Genomic DNA, 17,320 nt, shown 5'->3' on the forward strand with positions numbered 1-17,320 from the left:
TGCTTCCTTGAAAGTTTTGAAAATCTTGGTTTCGAAACTCCTCCATGAAGTGGAAATTCTCCCATGAATGAGAGGAAGGCTTATCCGGGTAGCTATGTTTTGGACAAGGGTCTTTAAGTTCTTCCTCATAATTGTGTGGCTTGTTCCCACTATAAGATCTGCCAGAATTGTTGTTTCATCGCTGATTTTTAAAACCGGTGTTGGTGTTAGCAACAAAATCTAACCCACCATCAGGATGCTTGCACTTTCCACTATTGCCCGGATTGTTATGGTTTCCCTCATGCCCAGAATTGTGTTGGTGATGACCTTAGCTATTACCATGCTTCTTCCTTTTGCCAGTTTTATCATCATGTGAACTGGGATCTTTTGTGCTATGTGTCTCAGCATATCTAGTAAGGACATGCATGAGGTCTCCCATATATTGAACCTTTCGCTTGAGGCGTCCAAGCTTCTGAACGAGTGGTTGGAAGTGGCAATTTTTCTCTCAAACCAAAATAGCTTGGGCAGCTGTGATACTGTCTGATGAGTGGATGATCTCCGCGATGAGGTGAGTCCAATGATGAGCAGATTCCTCCGTCCATTGGACGCTATGCTATAAATCAACAATCGTCATTGGACGTTTGCAAGTTCCATGGAAATTCTTGATGAAATGTTACTTCAACTCTGTCGAGGAGTTGATAGAATTAGGTGCAAGTTTTTCAACAATGTGCGAGCTAGCCCCTCGAACATCATGGTTAGATACTTAGCACACACGGCATCACTAACGTCAAGCATGTCCATAGCTAATTTCTAACATTCAATCCAGGCTGCTGGATCAAGATCAACCTTGTAATTGGGAACCTTGCGACAACCCTTAAAATATTTGGGGATATGCTCACTACACAGAACTAGAGCCACACAGGGAACTCCAATTATTTTGCTGCTAAAACCTGCCATTGAGGAGATAGGTCGGGTTGAAGAAGGTGGCATGTGAATTGTCATCGCTGCTGTCTCTGCTTCCCATAAGGCCGGGATCGCGTTCACAATCGCTTAGGCATGTGAAATCACATGCCGATTTGGGGAATTACGGGACTGTTGTGTGAACCACTGCTTGACACTACTCGTGAATCGTGCCAGCTCTTGCTACGACTCGCGTAAGGCATGGAATGAATCCAGTCACGACTATAAGAATATTTTTCCTCTTGGGTGATCACAATTTTAGCATCTCGATGGCATTCTTGACTTTGACTTCAATTGGGGTATTTCCTATAATCGGTAGCGCTTCGAGATTTTGAGTTTGCACCAGCATGTTATCCACTCGGTTTGAAAAGTTACCTGCCAGCGTATGGAATCGCTGAGGCGGCGATTGAGCCGCCGGCTGTTGATCATTACGCACTGCTGGATTTGCATATGAGGTTGACTCTCGCGAGGTTGTGCAGTCCCTGGGGTGCGTTGTGGAGTGTCGAAAATATGTGTTGGCTCAAGAGTAGAGGGAAATTGGTTCTAGTGCCTCCTTTGATGAATTGCCTCCGATGCATCTCGGCGAAGACCCAGCTACCAGGCTTTGACCTCCAATCGTTCGGCCTAACTGTGGATATGCTCCTGCAACTCTACCGTACGAGTATTCTCAGCATCAATTTCTTCCTGAATCTTGGTCATCTACGCATGAAGTTTTGTCAACTCCGCATTATGCTTCTCCTGATTTTTCAGGGTTACTGGTCCCTCCAGGAGTTTGGTCATATCTGCCATCAAATTCTCCATAGCCTGAGCTTGGCGTCTTGCTTGACACGGCGCCCCGTGAGGCTAGCATCGACCCATCAAGGCTGTTGGCAGCTCCTGTTGCGGTGGAATTATGAGCTAATGCAGTTCCTACCATGTATAAAGAGGCTTGGATTGGTGCTACATCTTGAGCATGTGTTGGTTTTTTTCCTTGAAGAGGAAAGGGTGATGCAGCACAGTAGCAGTAAGTATTTCCCTTAGTTTGAGAACCAAGGTATCAATCCAGTAGGAGTATCAAGATGAAGCACCAATGTACCTGCGCAAAAATAGGAAACTTGCACCCAACGCCACAAAGGGGTTGTCAATCCCTTCACGATCGATTGCAAGGTGAGATCTGAAGGCGAAAAGTGCAACAAACTAAAAGTGTAGGGCTGAAAATATGATGTGAAGTAGACCCGGGGGCCATAGTGTTCACTAGAGGCTTCTCTCAAAGTAGCAAATATTACGGTGGGTGAACGAATTACTGTCGAGCAATTGATAGAACCGCGCAAAGTCATGACGATATCGAAGGCAATGATCATACATATAGGCATCACGTGCGAGACAAGTAGACCGATACTTTCTGCATCTACTACTATTACTCTACACATCGACCACTATCCAGCATGCATCTAGTGTATTGAGTTCATGACAAAACAGAGTAACGCCTTAAGCAAGATGACATGATGTAGAGGGACAGATTCGTGGAATAGATATAACCCCCATCTTTTTACCCTTGATGGAAAGAACACGATGCGTGCCTCGCTACCCCTTCTGTCACTGGGTGAGGTCATCGCACGGTATGAACCCAAAACCAAGCACTTCTCCCATTGCAAGTATCATAGATCAAGTTGGCCAAACAAAACACACAACTCGAAGATAATTACAAGGATATGAAATCATGCATATAAGAGATCAGAAGAAACTCAAATAAGATTCATAGATAATCTGATCATAAATCCACAATTCATCAGATCTCGACAAACACACCAGAAAAGAAGATTACATCGGATAGATCTCCATGAAGATCATGGAGAACTTTGTATTGATGATCCAAGAGGGAGAAGAAGCCATCTAGCTTCTAGCTATGGACCCAAAGGTCTATGGTGAAATACTGACGCATCATCGGAGATGCAATGGTGTTGATGAAGAAGCCCTCCGTATCCGAATCCCCCTCCGGTAGGGCACCAGAATGTGCCCCAGATGGGATGTTGCGGAGACAGAAGCTTGTGGTGGCGGAAAAGTATTTTCGTGGATCTCTCCCGTGGTTCTGGATTTTTAGGGGATTTATAGGCGGAAGAAGTAGGGAATAGGAGCCACAGCGGGCCCACATGCCTGCTAGGCGCCCCCAGGCCACGGCAACGGGACTTGTGGCCTCCCCTGGCGCCCTCTGCCTTGGTTCTCAAGCTCCCTGCGTATCTTCTGTTCCCGAAAGAAATCTTTTCAGAGGTTTTATTCCGTTTGACTTCATTTAATATTCTCCTCTGAAAAGGGTCAAAAACACGGAAAAAACAAGAACTAGTACTTGGCACTGAGTTAATAAGTTAGTCCCAAAAAGATATAAAAGGCATACAAAACATCCAAAGTTTGAAAAGATAATAGCATGGAACCATAAAAAATTATAGATACGTTGGAGACGTATCAAGCATCCCCAAGCTTAACTCCTGCTCGTCCTCGAGTAGGGAAGTGATAAAGACTGAATTTTTGATGTGGAATGCTACCTAGCATATTTGTCCTTTGTAACTTCTTTCATGTGACATGAATGTTTAGATCCATAAGATTCAAAACAATAGTTTGTTATTGACATGAAAACAATAATACTTCAAGCAAACTAGCAAGGTAATCATGAACTTTCGAAATAACAAGGCCAAAGAAAATTATCCCTACATAATCATATAGTCTGGCTATGCTCCATCATCCCCACACAACTAATTTAAATCATGCACAACCCCGGTATTGCCCAAGTAATTGTTTTCGCACTCTTACTTTCTCAAACCTTTTTCAACTCTCACGCAATACATGAGCGTGAGCCATGGATATAGCACTGTAGGTGGAATAGAGTTTGGTGGAGGATGTGAGACAAAAAGGAGGAGATGGTCACATCGACTCGGCATATCAAAGGGCTATGGAGATGCCCATCAATAGATATCAATGTGAAAGAGTAGGGATTACCATGAAAGGAATGCACTTAGAGCTATAATTATGTGAAAGCTCAAAAGGAGAACTAGTGGGTGTGCATCCAACTTGCTTGCTCACAAAGACCTAGGGAAATTTTGAGAAAGCCCATCATTTGAATATACAAGCCAGGTTATATAATGAAGATTCCGACTAGCATATGGTGATGACAAAACAAGAGACTCTCAATCATGAAGAACATGGTGCTATTATGAAGCACAAGTGTGGAAAAGATAGTAGCATTGTCCCTTCTCTCTGTTTCTCTTTTTTTGTTTAGTTTCTTTGGCCTATTTCCATATGTCTTTCTCTCTCTTTTTTTTGTGTGGGCAACTTTGGCCTTTTTTCCTAACATGGGACAATGCTCTAATAATGATGATCATCACACTTTAATTTACTCACAGCTTAATGCTTAGAACGATGAGGACTCTATAGGAAATGTCTCCGGCACTGTAACCGGATGTGCAACGATCTAGCTTGGCGTATGACGTTGAAACATCTCACTAGCTATCTTACGATCATGCAATGGCAATATGGAAGTGACGGCACATGTCATGAGACGGTACGGTGGGAGTTGCATGGCAATATATCTCGGAATGGCTATCAAAATGCCATAATAGGTAGGTATGGTGGTTGTTTTAAGGAAGGTATATGGTGGGTTTGTGCACCGAAGAAAGTTGCGCGGCACTAGAGAGGCTAGCAATGGTGGAAAGTGAAAGTGCATCTATACCATGGACTCACCTTAGTCATGAAGAACTCACATACTTATTGCGAAAGTTTTTATTAGTAATCGAAACAAAGTGCTAAACGCATACTCCTAGGGGAAGGGTTGGTAGGTGTTAACCATCGCGTGATCCCGATCGCAACACAAAGGATGACAATCAATAAATCAATTATGCTCCGACTTCCTAACATAACGGTTCACCATACGTGCATGTTACGGGAATCACTAACTTCAACACAAGTATTTCTAGATTCAGAACACCCTACTAACATAACTCTTAATATTGCCAAATCCATGTCTCAAACTAATTGAGAGGAATCAAACTTCTCTTTCTAATCAATGCACATGAAGATGGAAGTTTTATTGTATCCTCTTTGGGTGCCTATCACCTTTGGGACTACTTTCATAGCACAAGCCAACTACCAAGTTACTCAGAGAGAGCACTCTCAAAAAGATACAAATGAAGATCGAGAGTTCTTATTTCTCTATAATATGACACCGTCGTGCTCCAAAAGATCTAAGTGAAACACTTAGAGCAAAGTTATCTAGCTGAAAAGATATAAGTGAAGCACATGTGAGCTAAATTGCCTAACTCAAAAGATATAAGCGAAGCTCAATGAGTATTCTAGCAAATTCACGATGAGTGCATGTCTCTCTCAAAAGGTTTGAAGCAAGGATGATTGTGACACAACAAAAATAAAAGACTCCTATAATACATGACGCTCCAAGCAAAACACATATCATGTGGTGAATAAAAATATAGCTCCAAGTAATGTTACCGATGGACTGAAGACGAAAGAGGGGATGCCTTCCTGGGGCATCCCCAAGCTTAGGATTTTTGGTGTCCTTGAATTTGGCTTGGGATGCCTTCGGCATCCCCAAGCTTGAGCTCTTTCCACTCTTTATCCCTTTGTCCATCAGAACATCAGCAAAAACTTGAAAACTTCACAACACAAAACTTAAACAGAAACTTGTGATACCATTAGCACAAGAAAACAAACTATCACCTCTTTAGGTACTGTAGCAAACTTGATTTCTATTTATATTGGTGTTAGATTACTGTATTCTCAATTTTCCATGGCTAGTACCCCCCGATACTATCCATAGTTTCATCAAAATAAGCAATCAGCACAACAAAAACAGAATCTGTAAAAAACAGACCAGTCTGTAGCAATCTGTATACTTCGTATACTTATGGTATCTCAAAAATTCTGAAAGCTTATGAAAATTTGGGCAATTGGCGTATCAACTAGCAAAAAAAAAGAATCAACTCAAAAGCTCTTTCTAGATAAACATGAAAAATAATTTCGTGAGTGAAAAGTTTCTGTCTTTTTCAGCAAGATCAAACAACCATCACCAAAACTAGTCATAAAGGTTTTACTTAGCACAAACACAAAAAGAAACACAAAAAAACACAAGCTTAACAGAATTATGATGGTGTGGACACAACAAAACAGAAAGCAAAAAGAAAAGATAGATTCATTGGGTTACCTCCCAACAAGCGTTATTGTTTAACGCCCTTAGCTAGGCATTGATAATTCAATGATGCTCACACAAAAGACAAGAATTGAAGCACAACGAGAGCATCATAAAGCATGTGAAAATCACATCTAAGTCTAACATACTTCGTATGCGTTGGCATTTTATAGGAAAACAAATTGGCAAGACAACCAATAGTTACCAAATGCAAGGAAGAAGAAAGAGACAATAGCAATCTCAACATAACGGGAGGTAATTTGGTAACATGAAAGTTTCTAGCACAATATTTTCCTCTCTCATAGCAATTACATGTAGGATCATATTCAAATTCAACAATATAGCTATCACATAGGATATTATTTTCATGGTCCACATGCATGCAAAGTTGATGCTCTTCAAAAATAGTGGGATTATCATCAACTAAAGTCATGACTTCTCCAAACCCACTTTCAATATTATTGCAAATATCACATTCATCATGAGGCTTAATTTAATTTTCAAGATCATAAGAAAAATCATTACCCCAATCATGATCATTGCAACAAGTAGTGGACATAGCAAAAGTAGCATCCCCAAGCTTAGGGTTTTGCATATTTTTAGCATGATTGACACTAATAGGATTTATAGTGAAACCATTGCAATCATGCTTTTCATTCAAGGAGCCCTCGTGAATCACTTCATGAATTTCTTCATCACGATTTTCAGATTCACGCATCTCAAGCAAAACTCCATAGAGAAAGTCAAGTGCACTCAACTCACTAGCAATTGGTTCAACATAATTGGATCTCTTAAAGAGATTAGCAAGTGGGTGAGCATCCATATCACTAGATTTTCAGCAAGCGAAGATGCAAGCATATTGAGGGCACATAGCACACAAGCAAAGGAAAGGCAAACGAAAAAGGCAAATATTTTTGTAATATTTTGTTTTTCAGAAGTGGGGGAGAGGAAAACGGGAGGCAAAAAAGTAAATGCAAGAGATGAGTTTGCGACAGTTACTTGGATAGGCTTCACTTGATGCTCCCCGGCAACGGTGCCAGAAATTGGCACGTTGACGGGAGACTATTCTTGACTTGATCCTCCCCGGCAACGGTGCCAGAAATTCTTCTTGCTACCTCTTGAGCTTGCGTTGGTTTTTTTCCTTGAAAACGAAAGGGTGATGCAGCACAGTAGCAGTAAGTATTTCCCTTAGTTTGAGAACCAAGGTATCAATCCAGTAGGAGTATCAAGATGAAGCACCAATGTACCTGCGCAAAAACAACAAACTTGCACCCAACGCTACAAAGGGGTTGTGAATCCCTTCACGATTGATTGCAAGGTGAGATCTGAAGGCGGAAAGTGCAACAAAGTAAAAGTGTAGGGCTGAAAATATGATGTGAAGTAGACCCGGGGGCCATAGTGTTCACTAGAGGCTTCTCTCAAAGTAGAAAATATTACGGTGGGTGAACGAATTGCTGTCGAGCAATTGATAGAACAGCGCAAAGTCACGACGATATCAAAGGAAATGATCATACATATAGGCATCATGTTCGAGACAAGTAGACCGATACTTTCTGCATCTACTACTATTACTGCACACATCGACCGCTATCTAGCATGCATCTAGTGTATTGAGTTCATGACAAACAAAGTAACGCCTTAAGCACGATGACATGATGTAGAGGGATAAATTCATGCAATAGATATAAACCCCATCTTTTTACCCTTGATGGAAACAACATGATGCATGCGTTGCTACCCCTTCTGTCACTAGGTGAGGTCATCACACGGTACGAACCCAAAACCAAGCACTTCTCCCATTGCATGTATCATAGATCAAGTTGGCCAAACAAAACCCACAACACGAAGAGAATTACAAGGATATGAAATCATGCATACAAGAGATCAGAAGAAACTCAAATAAGATTGATAGGTAATCTGATCATAAATCCACAATTCATCGGATCTCGACAAAGACACCGCAAAAGATAATTACATCGGATAGATCTCCATGAAGATCATGGAGAACTTTGTATTGAAGATCCAAGAGAGAGAAGCACCCATCTAGCTACTAGCTATGGACCCGAAGGACTATGGTGAACTACTCGCGCATCATCGGAGAGGCAATGGTGTTGCTGAAGAAGCCCTCCGTATCCGAATCCCCCTCCGGCAGGGCACCAGAACGTGCCCCAGATGGGATCTTGCGGAGACAGAAGCTTGCGGCGGCGGAAAAGTACTTTCGTGGATCTCTCCCGTGGTTTTGGATTTTTTGGGGATTTATAGGTGGAAGAAGTAGGGCAGAGGAGCCACAGGGGGCCCACAAGCCTGCTAGGCGCCCCCCAGGTCACGACTAGGTGGCTTGTGGCCTCCCCTAGCGCCCTCTGCCATGGTTCTCAAGCTCGCTACGTATCTTTTGTTTCGGAAAAAAATCTTTTCGGGGGTTTTATTCCGTTTGGACTTTGTTTAATATTCTCCTGTGAAAAGGGTCAAAACACGAAAAAAACAGGAACTGGCACTTGGCACTGAGTTAATAAGTTAGTCCCAAAAAAGATATAAAATGCATACAAAACATCCAAAGTTTGACAAGATAATAGCATGGAACCATCAAAAATCATAGATACGTTGGAGACGTATCAATTGGCGGCTCAAAGAACCCCAAATCGCCGGGGCAGCCCCTAAGCCTGCCAACAAAAAGCGGACAAATCGACTCGGTGTCTCGAACCGAGGATTCATCATCAGAGTTAACAATAGTATCCCCACTAGTTGCAGAGTTATCCGTGAGGTCAACCCCCTGAGTGAAGGCCACAAAGACGTGCCTCTGACCAGCTTGAAAACAGCTGGACCGCTTGTGCCGAGCCTTCTCGACGATGTCGATGCACATGTCAGGCTCGATTCCTAACGCGGTAATCTTGCCGATGAACAGGTGGATCTTTCTGAAGGGAATCCGATACCCGTACTCGATTGAGACGGCCTCTGGGCCCCAGGCTGAGTCCTCGATGTAGAGCTTTCCACGATGATTCTTGGTCATCTCTCCGATCGCACATCCATCGATCCCTGGGAGAGGTCCCTTAAGGAACTCAACACCATCATGCGCCAGCCCCACGGTGGGCACCAACTATCGTGGTTTTGTCATGGGAGATGTCCTCGTGAAAGGACTTAGTGTGAGGCCATCAAAACTAGGTTGCGTCTTGAACGGGGTTGATCAGAATTGAGAGACGCGAGTTTACCCACGTTTGGCCCCTCTTATGTAGGTAAAAGCCTACGTCCTACTTTCATTGTTAATTGATGGTGATCTTGATTACAAGGGTGGAGAATCACTAACCTAGCTCTCGAGGATTTCTAACATCTCCCTTCTACCTCACGGGCTCCCCTTTTATATGTAGGTAGAGGTCCTGAGTTTACAATAGTGTCTGGGTCGTAACACAACCGGTGACTTATTCCTTCTCCTACTAACTTGGGCGAGTGGAATCGCCGGTTCTTTCCTCATGAGCTGGCCCACCAGGCGATGGGCCATCAGACGACCTCTACTCTGAGCCGCCTCCTGGTCTTTCGCGTTTAAGGGCCTCCAGCCCAAGTTATACCTCAGGCGGGTTACCTACTGGGCAGGTCAACCCATGGGGTATATCCCCAACACCACCGAACTAGCGGCCGCCTTAGCCGCCACCACACCATCATCCGCCTTGGCCGCCACCCCACCATCAGCGGCCGGGGCCATCACCCGCTCTTCCACCACGGTCCAAAGGCGGGAGGAGGAGGCCACCGGCAATGCCCAGCCGCTCGAATTTTTCATCAACGACCTTGCGTGCTACATCACCTTCCTACATGAGGAGGAGGAGTGCCAGGTCGAGCATGGAAAGTGGCTCACTACCACTATGGCTGCACCACACGCCACAGTGGTGGCACGGAAAGAGGGGATCAACGCCGAGTCATGTTGTTTCGAGGAGGCATGTTAGGAGCGGTGGGGGGCAACAGAGGCAGGCAATAAATTCGACTCCTCCAGCTCGTCGGTAGGCACCTCCTCCTCTGCCTTTTATTGAACGCGGTTGGCACAGGAGAGGCTGCTGGAAGTAGTACAAAGAGCCTCCATAGTACTAGTATTTAGGGGCTATTTTTTCATTTCATCTAACTATAGGTATGGTTGAACCGCACCATGTACTTTAAATTAGCTAGTATATATAGTTGAACTAGCTATTTGAGGGGAAAATTTTTTCGGTTCAGCTGCCGAACTGTTTTGTACAAAGACCACTACTTAATATATGATTGAAATCTATGTTTACCGAATTACAGTTGCAAAATTACACCGTAATAGTGATTTTGTTCCTTCGAAATTTGACAAATGTCAGTGTTACAATGATGTTAAATGTCAATTTTACTAGGGCGACAAATGTCAATGTTTCCAATTTGACAAATGGCAATTTACCCAATTGGACATGTGCAAATCTAAACTCATTGTATGTACTCAGCACATGGGTCATCATAAACAACCATTTGCGATGACACAATGAAAAAATTCTTCTTGCCAAATTTTGGCTTGGCTTAGTAGCGAAGGAACCATTGCCCTTGGTGTGCATACAGGTATTCAATCTGAAACGTTTGCACTGACGGTGAAAGGACACGCCTCCCTGATGAACATTTGGAGGACTACTCTCATGCCTCCCTTATACTCAAACACCTGTCCGCATGCTACCAACTAGCCAATACAGGGTGCGACGCGTGGCAACATGTAAATGGTCACTAGAACGTCCATGATTTATAAATAATACGCCCTTTTGTGATGGTAACGTGAGAACTTTTTGTTCTAAAATGCCTTTGTTGGATATTAATAATGTTTGCACCTTTTCTCAAAGTGGACACGAAAAATACCACAACATACTTGTGCTATATGACAAGGCCCTACCTAACATAGACCTTGTGAAAGTAGTTCAAATTTGAGTTATGTACATTAAATGCACATAAAACTCAATTAGTGTATGAAAAGCCAGACGAACCCTTAATAATTTCATATTTTCGCAGTACACACCTATTGGATTATGTTGTTTCTAGAAATAATGAAGGAGAGAAGAGGCATCGGATGTCGTTTCACCACATGTGTCATGCATGTTATCCATCGGAACCACATAGCTTATTGTGATAAGCTGCAGTTTGTAAGAGGCTTGTGCCAAAACATGTCCAGGTTGGTATTTTTCTACCACGACATATATGTGCCTTATCATGAATCCATGGGAAGTTTCATGAATTTCTGACGAGTTTTGGATTTACCGGAATTTCAAAACCAACTTTCTTGATGTTTGCCATCGAGCCGAGGCGATGAGATGTTTGAAATTCATTCTCATATCTTGCTTGGGATCTAATACGTGCATCCAGGGACACATATATGATTTTTAACCCATTTTTGTGCATTGGACCTTGTGATTGTAGATCAAATATGAATTATGCATACTAAATGCACATAAAGCTCAATTGATGTATTAAAAAGCGAGATGACCCCTTAATTTATTTATATTTTTTCGCTTCGCACCTATTTGTCTATGTTGTTTCTATAAAAAATCAAGGAAAGAAGAGGCAGGAGACGTTGTTTCACCCATAGTTGTGACATGCATAATGTTCCCTATCGAAATCACAAAGCTTTTCGTGACAAGCTCTAGTTTGTAAGAGGCTATATGCCAGGACATGTCCATGTTGACAATATTTTACCACGACATATCTGTGCCCTTGTCATAGCACCAGAACAAGTTTCATAAATTTATGGTGAGTTTTGGATTTAAGGAATTAGCAAATCAAGTTTCTCAATGTTTGAGGCCGAGCCAAGACATATAGATGTTTGAAATGCATACCCATTTCTTACATGGAACCTAAACATGCATCTAGGGACTCATATATGATTTTCAACCAATTTTCATGCACTCGACCTTGTGATTATAGTTCAAATTTTAATTATGCACATTAAATGGATAGAAGATTCAATTCATGTATTGAATAGGACGAACGAACCCTGGAAAATTCCATTATTTAGCACGACAATCATCTTGCTCTATGGTGACTCTAGAAATAAATTCAAGGGGAGAAGAGACACCAGATGTTGTTTCGCACATAAAAGGTGAATGAACCACATGGCTTTCTTGTGACAATCTCCGGTTTATAAGAGGCCGGTGCGAAAACTTGTCCAAAACTGGGCAAACGGTTTTACCACAACACACTGCAAGGTCATGACACCATGCCCAAGTTTCATGAATTTCTGACGACTTGTGGATTTATAGGAATTTAAAAACCAAGTTACCCAATGTTCACGGGTGAGCCAAGATGCTGAGATGTTTGAAATTCATTCCCCTTTCTTGCGTGGGACCTAAATATGCATCGAGTGAAACATATATGATTTTTCAACCTATTTTCATGTGTTGGATATTGTGATTGCATTTCAAATTTCAATTATGCACATTAAATGCCTATAAAACTCAATTAATGTACTAAAAAGGCCTAATGAATCCTGGAATATTCCATTGTTTAGCATGATAGTCATGTTGCTCTATGGTGACTCTAGAAATAAATTCAAGGAAAGAAGAGACAGTGGATGTTGTTTCACACATAAAAGGTGAACGTTCCCTATCGGAACCACATGGCTTCTTGTGAGAATCTCCAATTTCTAAGAGGCTTGTGCCAAAAGTTGTCCGAAATTGGGCATTTTTTTACCACAACACACAACACGGAAAGGTCATGACACCATGCCCAAGTTCCATCAATTTCTGACAAGGTTTAGATTTGCACGAATTTGAAAACCAAGTTCCCCAATGTTTGCGATCGAGCCAACACACTGAGATGATTGAAATTCATTCCCATTTCTTTTGTGGGACCTAAATATGCATCCGGGGAAACATATATGATTTTCAACATATTTTCATCCACTACACCTTGTGATTGTAGTTCAAATTTGATTATGCACATTAAATGCCTAGAAAACTCATTAATGTATTAAAAAGGCCAAACAAACCATGAAAATTCCATAGTTTAGCACGACAGTCACATTGCTCTATGGTGACTCTAGAAATAAATTCAAGGCGAGAACAAATAGCGGATGTTGTATCACACATAAAAGGTGAACGTTCCCTATCGAAACGATAGGCTTCTTCTGAGAATCTTCATTTTGTAAGAGGTTTGTAACAAAACTTGACCCAATTTGGTAATTGTTTTTACCACAACACACATGAGCCATGAGATGACAAAATGCAAAGTTTCATTAATTTTTGGCGGTATTTCGATTTACTGGAATTTGAAACGCACGGATTCTCAATGTCTGCGGCCGACCAAAATACCAAGAGGTTTGAAATTCATTTCCATTTCTTGGATGGGACCAAAACATGTATCCAATGACATATGTATGATTTTCAACCCATCGATGTGCCTCTAGCATGTCCTCAACCATAGTTCATATTAGAACTATGCACATGAAATGTCTAAAAACACTTTAAATGTTTAAAAAGGCCTAAACAACCATGTATAATTCCATATTTAACATACAGTGCTATAGTTGCACGTTGACTGCAGATAAATGTTACTACAATCCAAGCACCTTCAATTGCCAATGTAACCTCAATTTTCGTTTCAAAACAATATGAAAATCAAGTACATCACCAACAATTCTTGATTATGAAACGTGTGTGACGTGGTATAAAATATCTTGGGCCAATCCACTTATATATGGCTTACGCTGAAAGCTTCATCGTCTACACTCCAGTGCCAACGCATCAACGACACACTCACACTTGCTCCCCAAGACCACTACATTGTTCAAATGTCGCCGGTGAAAGATGGGGGCGTTGATCTGCTTGTGAAGGCAACTTGGCAACCCACTCCGTCTCGAGCGCGGCTGCATCAACCATGAACACGCTCACACCATCCATGAGCGCGGCCACAATCTCCATGAGGATGGCTGCAGCTGCTGAAAGGGTAGTTGCTGCAAATGAGATGGCGACAACAACATTTGTGATCGGGGACAACAAATGCCGAGAATGGCACAATAGTTGTCCATTTTTTGGCGGGCGTTGTAGCCCTGATAGCGAATACCCACGCCTATGATGAGGCCGCCCATGACTAGCTCGTGTCGGTCACTTCAAAAATAAAAGTGGCCTTCTCCGACACCGGTCGGCTACCTACGCCCAAAGAGTTGGCAATCGTCAAGAGCGTTCGGGCAGCTATGATTCATCGGCAGCCTCTCTCGCCGAGATGGAGGCCATCAACATCCGAACCATGGCTGCCCACACCCGGCCTATGGCTGCCTTTTCCAAAGAGATAGCGGATGCGGATTCCAAGATGCTTGTGGTGTATGTGGTGATGGATGCCATGGAGCCCCTTCCCCTGGAGGTTGTCGAGCGTGAGCAGGTAATGGAGGATGTGGTGGAGATCGACGAGCGTCAAACGGAAAATTAGCCTTTGTCAAGGTTGTCAGAATCATGATTTTGAACTGGGCCGGAGCTCCATTGGTAGGATCATGAATCATAGAATCATAACTACTGGGATCATAGAAACTTAGATTCTATGAGAAAAATTGTAAAATCAGAGGGGTTTGTTTGGATCATAAAGTCGTAAGATTCTAAGACTTGAGTCGCGATTCTGACAACTTTGGTCTTTGTTTAGAGCGATGTTGTTTTGTTAGTGTAATGTTAAGGTCAACCAGCTCCTCTTAACACTACTAGGAAAAGGCCTGCTAGTGTCGCACCTGTTTTGGCTACTAATGGCGCACTACAGGTACGCCACTAGCATCACGCCATTAGAATTTTTTACTAATGGCGCACCAGGCAGTGTGCCATTAGTATAGCCCATGGTGCGCCATTAGTATGCCTCCCAGGGGGCCATATTTACACATGTGCTCTGGCTTACTAATGGCGCGCTAGTTGACGATGCGCCACTAGTGTGCTTTTTGCAGTGCGCCACTAAAGTGCTGATTGGTGCACCACTAGTATGAATATTAGGTATATTGTTTTTCCTTTTCTGATATTTGCATAGGTTACAAAACACATTACTGCACAGAATATAGAGAGCACAACATATAAACAGAAGATTTATCGAATACAATAGAAGATTAGTCTCCGAATACAATTCATCATATTAGTATCTGAATTTAAAATACCGAACAAAGTTAGAACATTACAAGTCTCGAGACCGCGAGTAGCGAGTTTGTCTTCACATTACAAGTCGATATCGATCATCTAAACTACCATCACATAGAAGAGAGTTGCTGTCATCATGATGAGCATAATCGCGATGAAACTGGTCTTCATCTGGTTCCTCCAACGCTCCCTCCTCTCTCCTGCTAGATAGCGCGCGTATAAGTCTGATTACATTCACCCAAGTCCAAACATAAAATTCTGTCCAACATATTATAGCCCACTTTGATAATTTCATAGTATTTAATATACCGAATGAAACCTGACAAGTGATATGTGTTTTAAGTATCTACAGAACAGCCTCTAAAATTTTCATGTTGTAACTTTATTTTAATACCACCTCTAACATGGCCTAATCTCCCATATCAAAATACTGTACCCAGGAACATATATTTCGGGACAGCAAACTAAATTGATAGCTTCTCTCAAACCGTACATCCAAACGACACAAATAAATACTCTAAAGAAACCTTGAAACTTTATCTAAAACTTATGTAAAGGGGCCAACTCAAAATTCTGAGCCTAGCAAATTCATTTTTCGGATATAAGCTTGCTTGTTTTCCATTGTACCTAAAGAACTAGCTGCTGCTACTCCTCTGCCTGTGCTGATGATGCTCCTCTTCCGCTGATCCAAGTGAATAGACCTTGAAAAGTGGGTCAAAACTTAACAGGAATGTGCAAATAGAAAATTCACGATCACTCATTCAACAACACTAGAGACAATAGCTTGTCGAGCTGCCATATAAGTCATGCAGATCGACTAGGACACAACCATCAAGAGTGATAGTTAGAATTTAGCATGTCAGTCGTATTCAAGTTCATCCGGTGTTATTGGTCTCTTGAGTGGTATGATGGACTTCTTGTCAACATCTTGTGATAGCGCCTTTCTCATATCTAATAAGAATATAAAAAAGGTGAGCAATAGCACCGGAGCAAATAATCCGAGTATAAGACGACATAAGTATGGCATTCCAAGTACTTACCAATGCCATCTTCTTCCCCTGAGTAATACCGAAGCACCCTTCGATAAACCACATAGCCCTGCTACAAGAACAATGAGCATAATTAGGTACATTTGCTCAGGATACTTGCATATCGTACTAAAATGTATACACTATGATGCAAGCTTCATATACTGTTTCTTGGTTTCGTGGCCAAACATTATAAAAATTTCTGTCTAGCTAAGCATAAGAAATTGCTAGTTTGAAGAATTGAGGATTAACTAATAGGTAATCCGTATTGAGTACAAAATGAACAATAGTCAAATCTTCTTTTAGTTCAAGATGGATGTCCTATCGTTATATTTTCTAGTAATGAAATCCACTGAACATAATATGTAGGTAGAGATTCTTATATTATTTTCATACAATTAAACTGAAGATCTTCTAGAAATATCAAGGACAGCAATTCATATATATGTAGTGATTAGCTAAGGTACACCAAGAGTTGGGTGTATTAACTGATCACGCAACAACCATTTAGCTTCAAGTAAAGAGCAGTATGATCAAGGTGCCAAGGGCATCTCAAAGATATTCAACAAACTGCTACAGAAAAGAGGAGACAGAAACCTGAAACTGATAGCTATATTGTCTCCATGGTACTGCCAAGACCTTACTTGACAACAAACATGACAACATATAAGTATCTAACTGACACATCTTGTTACTTATTAATTGCGAGACAGACCATTACTATTGTAGCAGGTGGACGGAATGCACAAAATTTGGTACCGGGTCTTCAGCTCCCTTTCTATCAACAATATGCAGATTAAACTCTTGAGGTAAAAGCACCCACCTATTAGTCCAGGATTAACATCTTTCTTTTCCATAAGGTATTTAATAGCACGATGATCAATGTGAATAGTAACTTTGGAATCGACAATATAATCTCTAAACTTATCACACAGAAACACAACTACCAGAAATTCTTTCTTAGTGGTAGCCTAATTTCTTCGGACACCATCTAGAGTTTTACTAGAATAATGGATACCATTTAATTTCTTGTCTACTCTTTGTCCTAGGACAACACCAACAATATAATCACCAGCATCATACATAATTTCAAATGGTAGATT

At 41.7% G+C, this 17,320-nt stretch overlaps 1 long non-coding RNA gene across 1 annotated transcript; it reads right to left on the reverse strand.

Annotated features, from left to right (window-relative positions):
- Positions 1-15,910: 15,910 nt before the first annotated feature.
- LOC123430002 lies at positions 15,911-16,290 on the reverse strand. Its single transcript, XR_006622819.1, has 2 exons — positions 16,230-16,290; positions 15,911-16,140 (listed from the first exon to the last, which is right to left on the reverse strand). It is a non-coding gene; the product is annotated as an uncharacterized LOC123430002 (long non-coding RNA).
- Positions 16,291-17,320: the final 1,030 nt, after the last annotated feature.

Source organism: Hordeum vulgare, chromosome 2H (genome assembly GCF_904849725.1).
Source record: "Hordeum vulgare subsp. vulgare chromosome 2H, MorexV3_pseudomolecules_assembly, whole genome shotgun sequence".
NCBI classification, from domain to species: Eukaryota; Viridiplantae; Streptophyta; class Magnoliopsida; order Poales; family Poaceae; genus Hordeum; species Hordeum vulgare.